Source organism: Equus przewalskii, chromosome 6 (assembly GCF_037783145.1).
Source record: "Equus przewalskii isolate Varuska chromosome 6, EquPr2, whole genome shotgun sequence".
Classification (NCBI taxonomy): domain Eukaryota; kingdom Metazoa; phylum Chordata; class Mammalia; order Perissodactyla; family Equidae; genus Equus; species Equus przewalskii.
In genome coordinates, this window is record NC_091836.1 from 90,831,722 (window position 1) to 90,840,867 (window position 9,146).

Consider the following 9,146-nt stretch of genomic DNA (forward strand, 5'->3'; position numbering starts at 1 on the left):
CTATCCTTTAACTGTCAACAATATCCCCCATCCTTGCAAAATCCCTCAGTTTCTGGCAAGTCTGCGAGAATCCAAACCAGGCGTCTGCCCCTAAGTATGAAGTGACCATGGTTCCCTCATCTTCTCTGAAGGGCTTATTTCTCTCTGGAATTCAACTCATGTGTTTGCTTCCACCACGCTTCCCTAGCCATGTCGTAGAGTGTGGTTTATATTCTTTCACTTTTTAATGTTGTTTCATGGTAGCATAATTCTTTCCCGACCTTTTAAATTCCAAACGACAGAGAAGCCTGTCTGGTGAAACAACTGAAATAAATTTAGAATAAAAATTTTAATGATGTAGGTTTGTTGATTGGGGGAACAAATGAATTTTTATTTAAAGAAAGGAATTTTTGCTATCTCGTCCTGACTATTCCTGGCCTTGGTTGTGGATAATTGTGGTCTTCTTGGTGAGTGATGGAGCAGCTCTATACTGCTCTTTTTTCACAGAGAACAAAGAAATAAACTTCAAGCCTTTTGTGTGCCTTGACCTCTGTTGAAAAGGACCCTTTAACAAGAATAGCAAAGATTAATATGGCAAATACTATACACAAAGTACTATTCTAACTGCAATATATTTTATATTATTTACAATGTGGGGCAAATATTATCACTATCCTTACTTGAGAGATGAGAAAACCATAGTGTGAAGAGGTTAAATAACTTAACCAATGTCATACAGTAGAAGCCAGAGCAATCGCATGCACCAGAAAGCTGGGTTAATGTTCTTGCTGTTAAATAGTACACTATCCTAACCTTTTTAAGGTAGACTCTCTGTACACTCCCATGTCCATTGTAGCTTTGGTGACAATAGCCAAACATGGAAACAAACTAAGTGTTCATCAACAATGAATAGTTAAAGAAATTGTAGTGTAGAGGTACAGTGGAATATTATTTAACCATAAAAAGAAAAGAAATCCTGCCATTTGTGACAACATGGATGAATCTTGTGGGTATTAGGCCAAATATGATAAGTCAGACAGAGAAAGACAAATACTGTATGATCTCACTTATATGTGGAATCTAAAAGGATCAAACTCCTAGAAACAGAGAGTAAATTGGTGGTTGCCAATTTACTAGGGGGATGGGGAGGCGGAAAATGGAGAGATGTAGGTCAAAGGGTACAAACTCCCAGTTTTAAGAGGAATAATCCAGGGGATCTAACGTACAGCGTGGTGACTACAGTTGACAAGACTGTATTGTACATGTGAAATTTGCTGAGGGTTAATGTTCCCACCACACGCACCAAAAATGAATATGTGAGGTGATGGATGTGTTAACTAACCTTATTGTGGTAATCATTTCACAGTATGCACGTATGTCAAAAGATAGTGTTGTAAACCTTAAGCTTACACAGTGGTGTTTGTTAATTATATCTCAATACAGCTGGAGAAAATCTAAAACTTGAAAAAAAGTAAAGTAAACTCTCTATACGAGTCTAAGAAGAACAAAGCCTGTGAGCAGAGCGAAGAGTGAGGGGACAGAGTAAAACTGCTCTCTGTAATTGACTATGCAATCACATTTAAACTAGATTATTTGTTCATTTTACCAGTGAACGTGTTAGTAGTAGGCCTGTGCTGGTATGTATAGTCTAGGCACAGTTAGTTCCTCTTAATGAGTTCAACTCAAAGTTTGATCTTACTGTATCAGACACAAGGGAAGGCCAGTAATCAAGATGGGAGGACGGCCAGGACTTAGCTGCAGAAGATTCCGTGAAGGCATCATTGGTCCTGTCCTTCGTGCCATTATTTTCCCTTTCCTTGGTAGGTAGGAAGATTGGCCATATTTGGTTAGCCTGCACAGATGTTCTTTCCTCCTAGCCCCTGTCCCAATATAACTCTATTGAGTATATCCAGCCTAGATTTATACATGCTTTTCATTCCCTTGGTATTAAGAAAAGTTTGCCTAATTTGGCAATTGCATAAGAGGACACATTCCTACGATATAAGGAAAACAGTAGAATTTTTCTTGTCTTCATTAAGGGAGTGGTTACACTGTTGTGTTCATTTGTCAAAATTCAGCATTTTGCTAACAAGCGCTTTTCAGTAAAAATATAGAATAAAATTATATAATTTGGTGTGAGAGTCAATTAGGGAATCTCACTAAATTCTGTAGGCTTGCCAGCAAAGCTAAGTATTGAATAATTCATCAGCTGTTTATCACATTTAATCCTCCCTCTATTACTGCGCTTTTCTTTTCTTTTTAATTTTTCAAAAGGATTACATTTTTTGAAATGAGAGACTCCAGAAGTCTAATTGTAATTTTATTAACATGGAGCTTTTGCTAGCTAAATTGTCAAAAAGAGTTTCACCTAACACTATGCCCTCTTCTCAGACTGAGGGACCTCACTACAGCATCAAACAAAGAGCATTTCTCAGAGTTGAACTCTCAGTCTATTTATTCTATAGGATGGGCAATAAAGAAGAAGGCGGATCTTTCCAGTGTTGTAGGCCACAAATAGAGAGATGTCTTGCTTCTAATTATCTGATCCACAGATTTTGAAACAAATGTTGTCCTTAAGATGAACCAGAATAATAAAACCTGAAGTAAGTTCATTCTATGTAAGTGGATTGGTCTCCTGCAAATGAAAACAAAAAAAAAGAAGGAAAAAAATATTGCAAGATAAATACATAAACATATGTAGATTATATTAAAACATAATTAAACATCAGGTGATTCAGGATAGCTTAAATTGTACTAAATAGAAATAATGTTATATTAACTAGGCTATCCCATGCTTCTGTTAAATACTATACAATTTGTTTATTTAAATAATCTGCCATCAGTTTATTTTAAAATGTGAATTATTAATTTATTTATATAATGAATTCCTATTATATGCCGGCAACTATGCTAAATGCTGCAAATAACTATGAGAAACAGAATATGTCTCTTGCATCAAGTCACTTGCGGTCTATTTTAAAGGCAAAACAAAATTTCATGTATGATTAAAGCAGGTAAGGACTTGTAACTATAACTTAGAATCTGTGTCTATAAGGATCTAACACTCTTGCCTGGACCAGAATATAAGCTTTCTCAATATTTGCGGCACAAATGAATAAATGGAATGGATTGTTAATTTTTAACATATGTTTGAGACTAATTTTAAAAGACAATAGCTTTTGAATAGGTCACAATAATCAGTATATTTTCTTTATTTCTTTTGGAAGATAAAAACGCCGCAGTAGATTTTCTAAACTGCCAATTTGCTGAAAAGACAGGCGATTTTCTTGTTAATGTGTTTATCGGTTGTCTTTTGGGGAATAGTGAGCACACTCACTTCCACATGACTCCTAACTCCTGCTCAGTATCTTTACCTATGTATTTCCTAAACCCCTTCATGTAACAATTAAGGAAAAACAATAACCCAATGTTTTATTACTTCAAGTCCACCGTAATTCAGTGTTTGACTAAAGTCAAGTATGTGAGGTTACAGGTCAAAGAAAATAAAAGATAAATTAGGACAAATGTAAGCATTTACAACTACTTTGCCTCTTGCAATTCTGCAGAGAAAGGTCTGTATCTCTACAAAACTGGAAGAATGGAGATCATAATAAACTTATATATCTACAGTGGTCTTGAACATCAATCAAACACATGAAGCCAATGTTCTCTTAAGCCTGCAGAGCTTATTTCTCATATCCTTAAAGTTTCAACATGGCGTTTGCAGGAGAGTTATGTGCCAAATTATAAATACTTTTCAGGTTTGCAATTATGAGCAAGAAAAAAAACTCTGCACATATCCAGTAAGTACCCCCATGCTTTTATGAGTCACATAATGGAACAATCAGTGTTTGTTGAGTCTTAGTACAGACGACGCAAGTTTTTCCCTGTCTAAACTCCAGGAAATCCAAATGATACTCCATAATTTAGAAATTAATAGCTCTAGGTTTAGACTTAGACAAACTTGGCTTCAGGTCCTAGTTCAGTCTTTGAACAATTGAGGACTCAGATTTCTGGTTTCCCCCAAAAAATTCCCCCCTTTCTTCTTTACTATGTGTTCTTCCCTGAATATATTCTCTACTACTTCCTTATTTTGATAGGAGCAAAGTTCTCATATAAAAATCTGCATTTCCCGGGCTTCTTTCCACGTAAGTGTAGACATGTGACATAATATTTTTAGCCAGTAAGATCTGAAGTTTGTTGCATGAAGCTTCTAGAAGCTTCTCTTAAAATGGAAAAGAGGACTCATCTACCTGGAATATTTTGAGTTTTTTTCTTTCCCTTTTCCTCTCTACAAAGAAAACTAGACAGTAGAATCGGAGCATCCATCTTTCCATTGTAAACCAAGAGCACATACTAAAGATAAGTGAACTTACAGAATACAAAGGTCCAGGACACTGGTGGTCTCATTGAGTCACCACTGCAGTCTGCAATGCCTAATTCCAAACTTCTATGTGAGAAAAGCAAAACCTCTGTTTTTCTTAAGCCACAGTTTTCCAGATTTGTTATTTGCAGTTCAATATAATTATTAACCAATATTCTAATTATGCCACCATTGGTTAATACTAAATCTGTTCTGAAAATTCCTTTTATTTATTTATAAAATAAGTGTAATAAATAACAAAAATAGTAATCTGAATGGTATGCTGGAAGGATTAAGTAAGAACATAAATATTATGTGATCAACTCAATTCTTGGCAGAGAATTTGCTCTCAGTAGATTGCAATTATTAAAGTGACATGCTATTTGAGAAGCAGGGCTTCCTCCTGCCAGTCCATTTTTAATGTTATCCTTGAAAGAACAAATCAGCAACCAAAAACTTGACTTTATTTTAAGATAGATATAATCACATGTCTTCACAGCTCTTTGTATTTCTAACTCAAACAATACTACCAATCAGGAATCAGAGAAATGATAAGGCACAGTTTCCCCAAATTGCCATGAATCCATGCCCTTGAGAAGTCTCCTGAGCGACATTGCTACTCACCTCAAAATACAGAGAGAAATGTAAGCTTTAAAGCCGGATGCATTAAAGTTTTAATGAAAGCAAACTGAAAAACCAGAGTCCAATCAGATATTCCATTCCTTACAGGTGAATAAAGTCAGATTGGTTTACTTTTGGCTCTGAAGTCTCTGAAAAGGCAGAAGTGGTGTTAACTTACACTGCTGAATTGTTTCAGATAAACACTGACTTAAAAGCAATTACCAGAGCAAATGTGCTAATGATTTTGAAAAGACTATTTTAAGTAAAATCCATTCAACTGACAAAATAAAAACACAAAGCATTAAATCTTAGATCCTCTTTAAAGTGATGTATTACTTATTTATTGCTTTTAGGAGATCTTTCCTCAAGACAGCAGTTAATTTCTCCTGATGTAATACATAATTGTTTTTTATGCATAATTATATTCCTTTCATTTACATTTATAAGGAATCATGGAACTTCAAAATAGAGAAAGTTCATTACAATACTAATATTTAATGCTTCAAAAAAATCCCCCGTGCAAATAACTAAATTAACTGCTTGATTAATTCTATTTAGCACATTCCTTTTCTCTTTCAACTATGCCATTTACTGTTTTCCAGATTCACTCAAGAAGTTAATTCTCTATGATTAATCAGAAAAGGAAATATTTTTCTTGGTTTATTTGGTTGACTTGTTTTCATGTGTGAATTTTTATTTTCCTGCTGTCAATTACTTTAAAAAAATCAATTTTTAAAATTGTCCAGTAGGCATAAACTGTACAAATGTATATCTTCCCACCAAATCATTCTGAAAATCCTCCGATGTATCAAACTTTACTGAAAGTCTAAAATCTGTCCCTATAATCTTTATCATATAAAATAAAGGTATCAGAGTGTAGAATAAAGTAGTTGTAAATGAGAGCTAACTTGTTAGAATCCTAAAATATGAGTATAATATAAAAAGATTAGATTGTTACAAAAAAACATTTTTATTATGTTATAACTAGAATAAAAGAATGAATAAAATTATCTTCTCTCTAGGTTAAGTAAAGGTTCATACATTTTCTTGCTTTATTTAAAATGCTTAGTGAATGTTAAATACATACATAGCACTGGGAGTAAGTGAAGGATGAGCCTATAGACTACTTGAAAGCAAGATCTCCGCCCGATTCCTCATTGTTTCCTCCAGCCTCTAACACAGTATAAGGAAAAAAAAAAGGAAACAGCTTGGGTAGTAAAAAAAGAGAAAGGAATAAAAGAGGAAAGGAAGGGAGGGAGAGAGATAGTATCCCAAGTTGATTGGAAGTGTGGCCTATGGTGGAAAATAAGCCTTAACTCCAAAGCTGGCTCTTAAGACCAATGTTTTCCTGGGCCTCATTTCCCCATCTGAATAATGGGAATAGTAGTGTCCACTTTGCCGAGTCCTCATGAGAATTAAATGAGATCCCCTCTACAGAGTCTCTGGCACAGAGTCAACCTTCAGTACGTGGTATCTGCCATATCTGGCCGCAGCTATTGTAGGAGTTGCCAGCTTGAAGCGGGTTCTTTTCCAAATCCTCCTTGATAACTTGAACAAAGGAATCAAGGTCAAGCCAATCTTACCTGACAAAATGATGGATTAAGTGAGCTCACAATTTAAAATCCAAAAGAATTCACCTTATTAAAAAGCCAAACATTGAACTCCAATAGAGCAAGCAAAAATTCAAATACAGAATAAGGAAGTTTGACTAAAGGAATTTAAAAAAAAGATATAAAAACATGAATGAATTAGGCCATGGAAGATAAAACTATGTGTAATTACAAAGGAATGCTAGATTTGAATACTTAATGATTTGGAAGTCAGACTTTCTATTCTGTCTTGAGCAATTTCTCCTTAGAACCCTGAGTTCTGCCTCAGCCACCTGGATTTAAAAGGATAAGCTACAACTGGAAAATGTGTGAGGATGAATGATAGAGATGGAATCATGTCCTTACCAGGAAATGATAGAAATATTTTAAGCTTTTTGACTTGGCAAAAACACGGTGAAGTGACATGAGCAGTAAAACTATCTCTGTTCTCAGCGGCAAGTTGAGCTATCAAAGCAAAAATCTTACTGAACAAAATTAATCAGCCAAGGAAGACTTTATTCAAGGCTACTGCAACAAGGAAGGAGGCCAGAACTTGGAACTCAGCTCCACTGAAGCAAAGGATGGAGAGGGTTTAAGCACTGGGCTGACCTAGTGTTACGGCACAAACGGCACGATCTGCTCACGTGAGACAACAGCCAATCGTCAAGAGGCAAGATGGTGGCAGAGAAAGGGCATTTTATTACAGCTTGCTAGCAAGAGGGAATATGGCTGACTAATGTCCAAAAGAACCATCTTAAGGGGGGCACAGAATCTTGAAGCAGTTATATAGGCCAGCGGGTTATAGGGGAAGGGATTGGGAATGTTGACCCTCTGGTGTTACAGACTGGGAGTTGCCACAGAAGATCTTTCAGTCTTCATTGACGATGGCTATCAGCATAGACTCTCTGTTTTGGGGGTCATCACATTCCTAAGGAACTCAAAAGGAAGAAGTTGTCTTATCACAGCTGGGAGGTACGTGCACTAGCAGGGGTCGTAAAATCCACAGAACAGGTGGATCTCCTGGAGGGTGCAAATCCAGCTGGGTTAGTTAGTCAGAGGTCACTCAAAGTTACAACATGGTCTCTTTTCTACAATATGGCTTCTCTTATGTCAACCTTGTGTTGAGCCAGTTTCACCGGCGGAAAAGTACTGGAAGACACTGGGCAGATTGATCAATGGGACGTGGGGAACACATTGAGTTATTCCTGAGTTTGCCAATGGTTTTCTCTTTGGTTCTGCCATCAGCATTTGCTAATTAGTGCCCAAGAAAATTGGGCTCCTACCCTCCCACAGAGACTGGGAGATACAGGTACCACCTTCCTTGACGATTACATTCCAAAGGGATGGCCCCCAGGTTCTTGAGAAAGACATTCTTGGCCTATAAAACTGGCAAGAGGCTTTTAAAAAGATTTACATCTCCAATAGGCAGAGAAATAACTTACAAGTTTTCTAAAATAAATGCTCTAAAAAATGGGAGGTCAAGGCCAAAGTCAGGAAGAAGTCTGTCTGAAGTTTAGTCAAGTTGAGGAAAATGTTAAAGCAGTCTTGGTCAGAGTGTTGGTTTTCCAAGGTCATGATAAACCAGCAAGAAAAAGATAATAAAAAAAAGGAAAGAAAACAAAAAGAAAAAAATAAGATCTCAAATAAAAATAAGGAGAGATTTTAGTCAGAATTAACCCTAAAGTGAGTTGTCACGTTGAGTTTACCACACACATAATAAAATATTGGAAAATATGGTTTGGAAGAATTTTATAGCATCTATCCATGGCATCTCTGTAAAGAAAAGCAACAATTTTTCCCAGATACTTTACCTTTATTGCTCCTGAAAGATAGAAAGACAGACCAAGGAATCTCTCATTTTGTACCCAATAATTTCATGATAACACGAATCACCTTTAGCTAACTAATCCTAAGAGAACAAACTAGTTATGTGATCAGTGCATATACTCATGAAGTATAGTACCTCTAAGACTAGAAATTCAGTTCTTATTTAGCAAGATAAAATGTAGCTTCCAGATAATAAGAACCGTTGACATTCATTGAGCATTCATACTTGTCAAATAAATTGGTAGGCCCTTTACGCATATTTCATTAAAATTTACTCCATTAAAATTTAATCTGTAACAGAAGCTTACAGATTTCCCCTGTTACTATTGTCACTTTTCACGCTTTGTAATACAGTTTTGCAAAAGGATGCAGACTAGTAAATTTGAGAGCTGGGATGTAACCCCAGGCAGGCATGATCGCAGAGATCCACTTTTTCATGCCTTTTAACACGAGTTAGGACTCAGTATTTGCAGTCCAGTAGAAATCATGAACAGTGTAAGAGATTCCCATGGGCTTAAGGACTGGGAAAGAATAGACATTTCCAACACAGAACAGAGGCTCATATAATTTTTTGATTCATTAAAGGAGCCATGTTTATTTCCCAGACATTTCTTGCTCAGACATGATACATTTGGAAATATTGTGGGCTTATTGTATAGATTTACCTTTTTCATTTTCACCTATCCTTTATGACATGGTAATGTTTTCTGGTTACAAATTAATTGAAAGTTAACCAAGTAACAAAACTGTGTTTCTCTTGGGCTTAA

General features: G+C 35.9%; 1 long non-coding RNA gene across 1 annotated transcript; it reads right to left on the reverse strand.

The window, feature by feature from the left end:
- Positions 1 to 2,406: 2,406 nt before the first annotated feature.
- LOC139084013 (uncharacterized) lies at positions 2,407 to 4,461 on the reverse strand. The gene is made up of 2 exons (XR_011541288.1): positions 4,356 to 4,461; positions 2,407 to 2,614 (listed from the first exon to the last, which is right to left on the reverse strand). It is a non-coding gene; the product is annotated as an uncharacterized lncRNA (long non-coding RNA).
- Between the last annotated feature and the right edge of the window lie 4,685 nt (positions 4,462 to 9,146).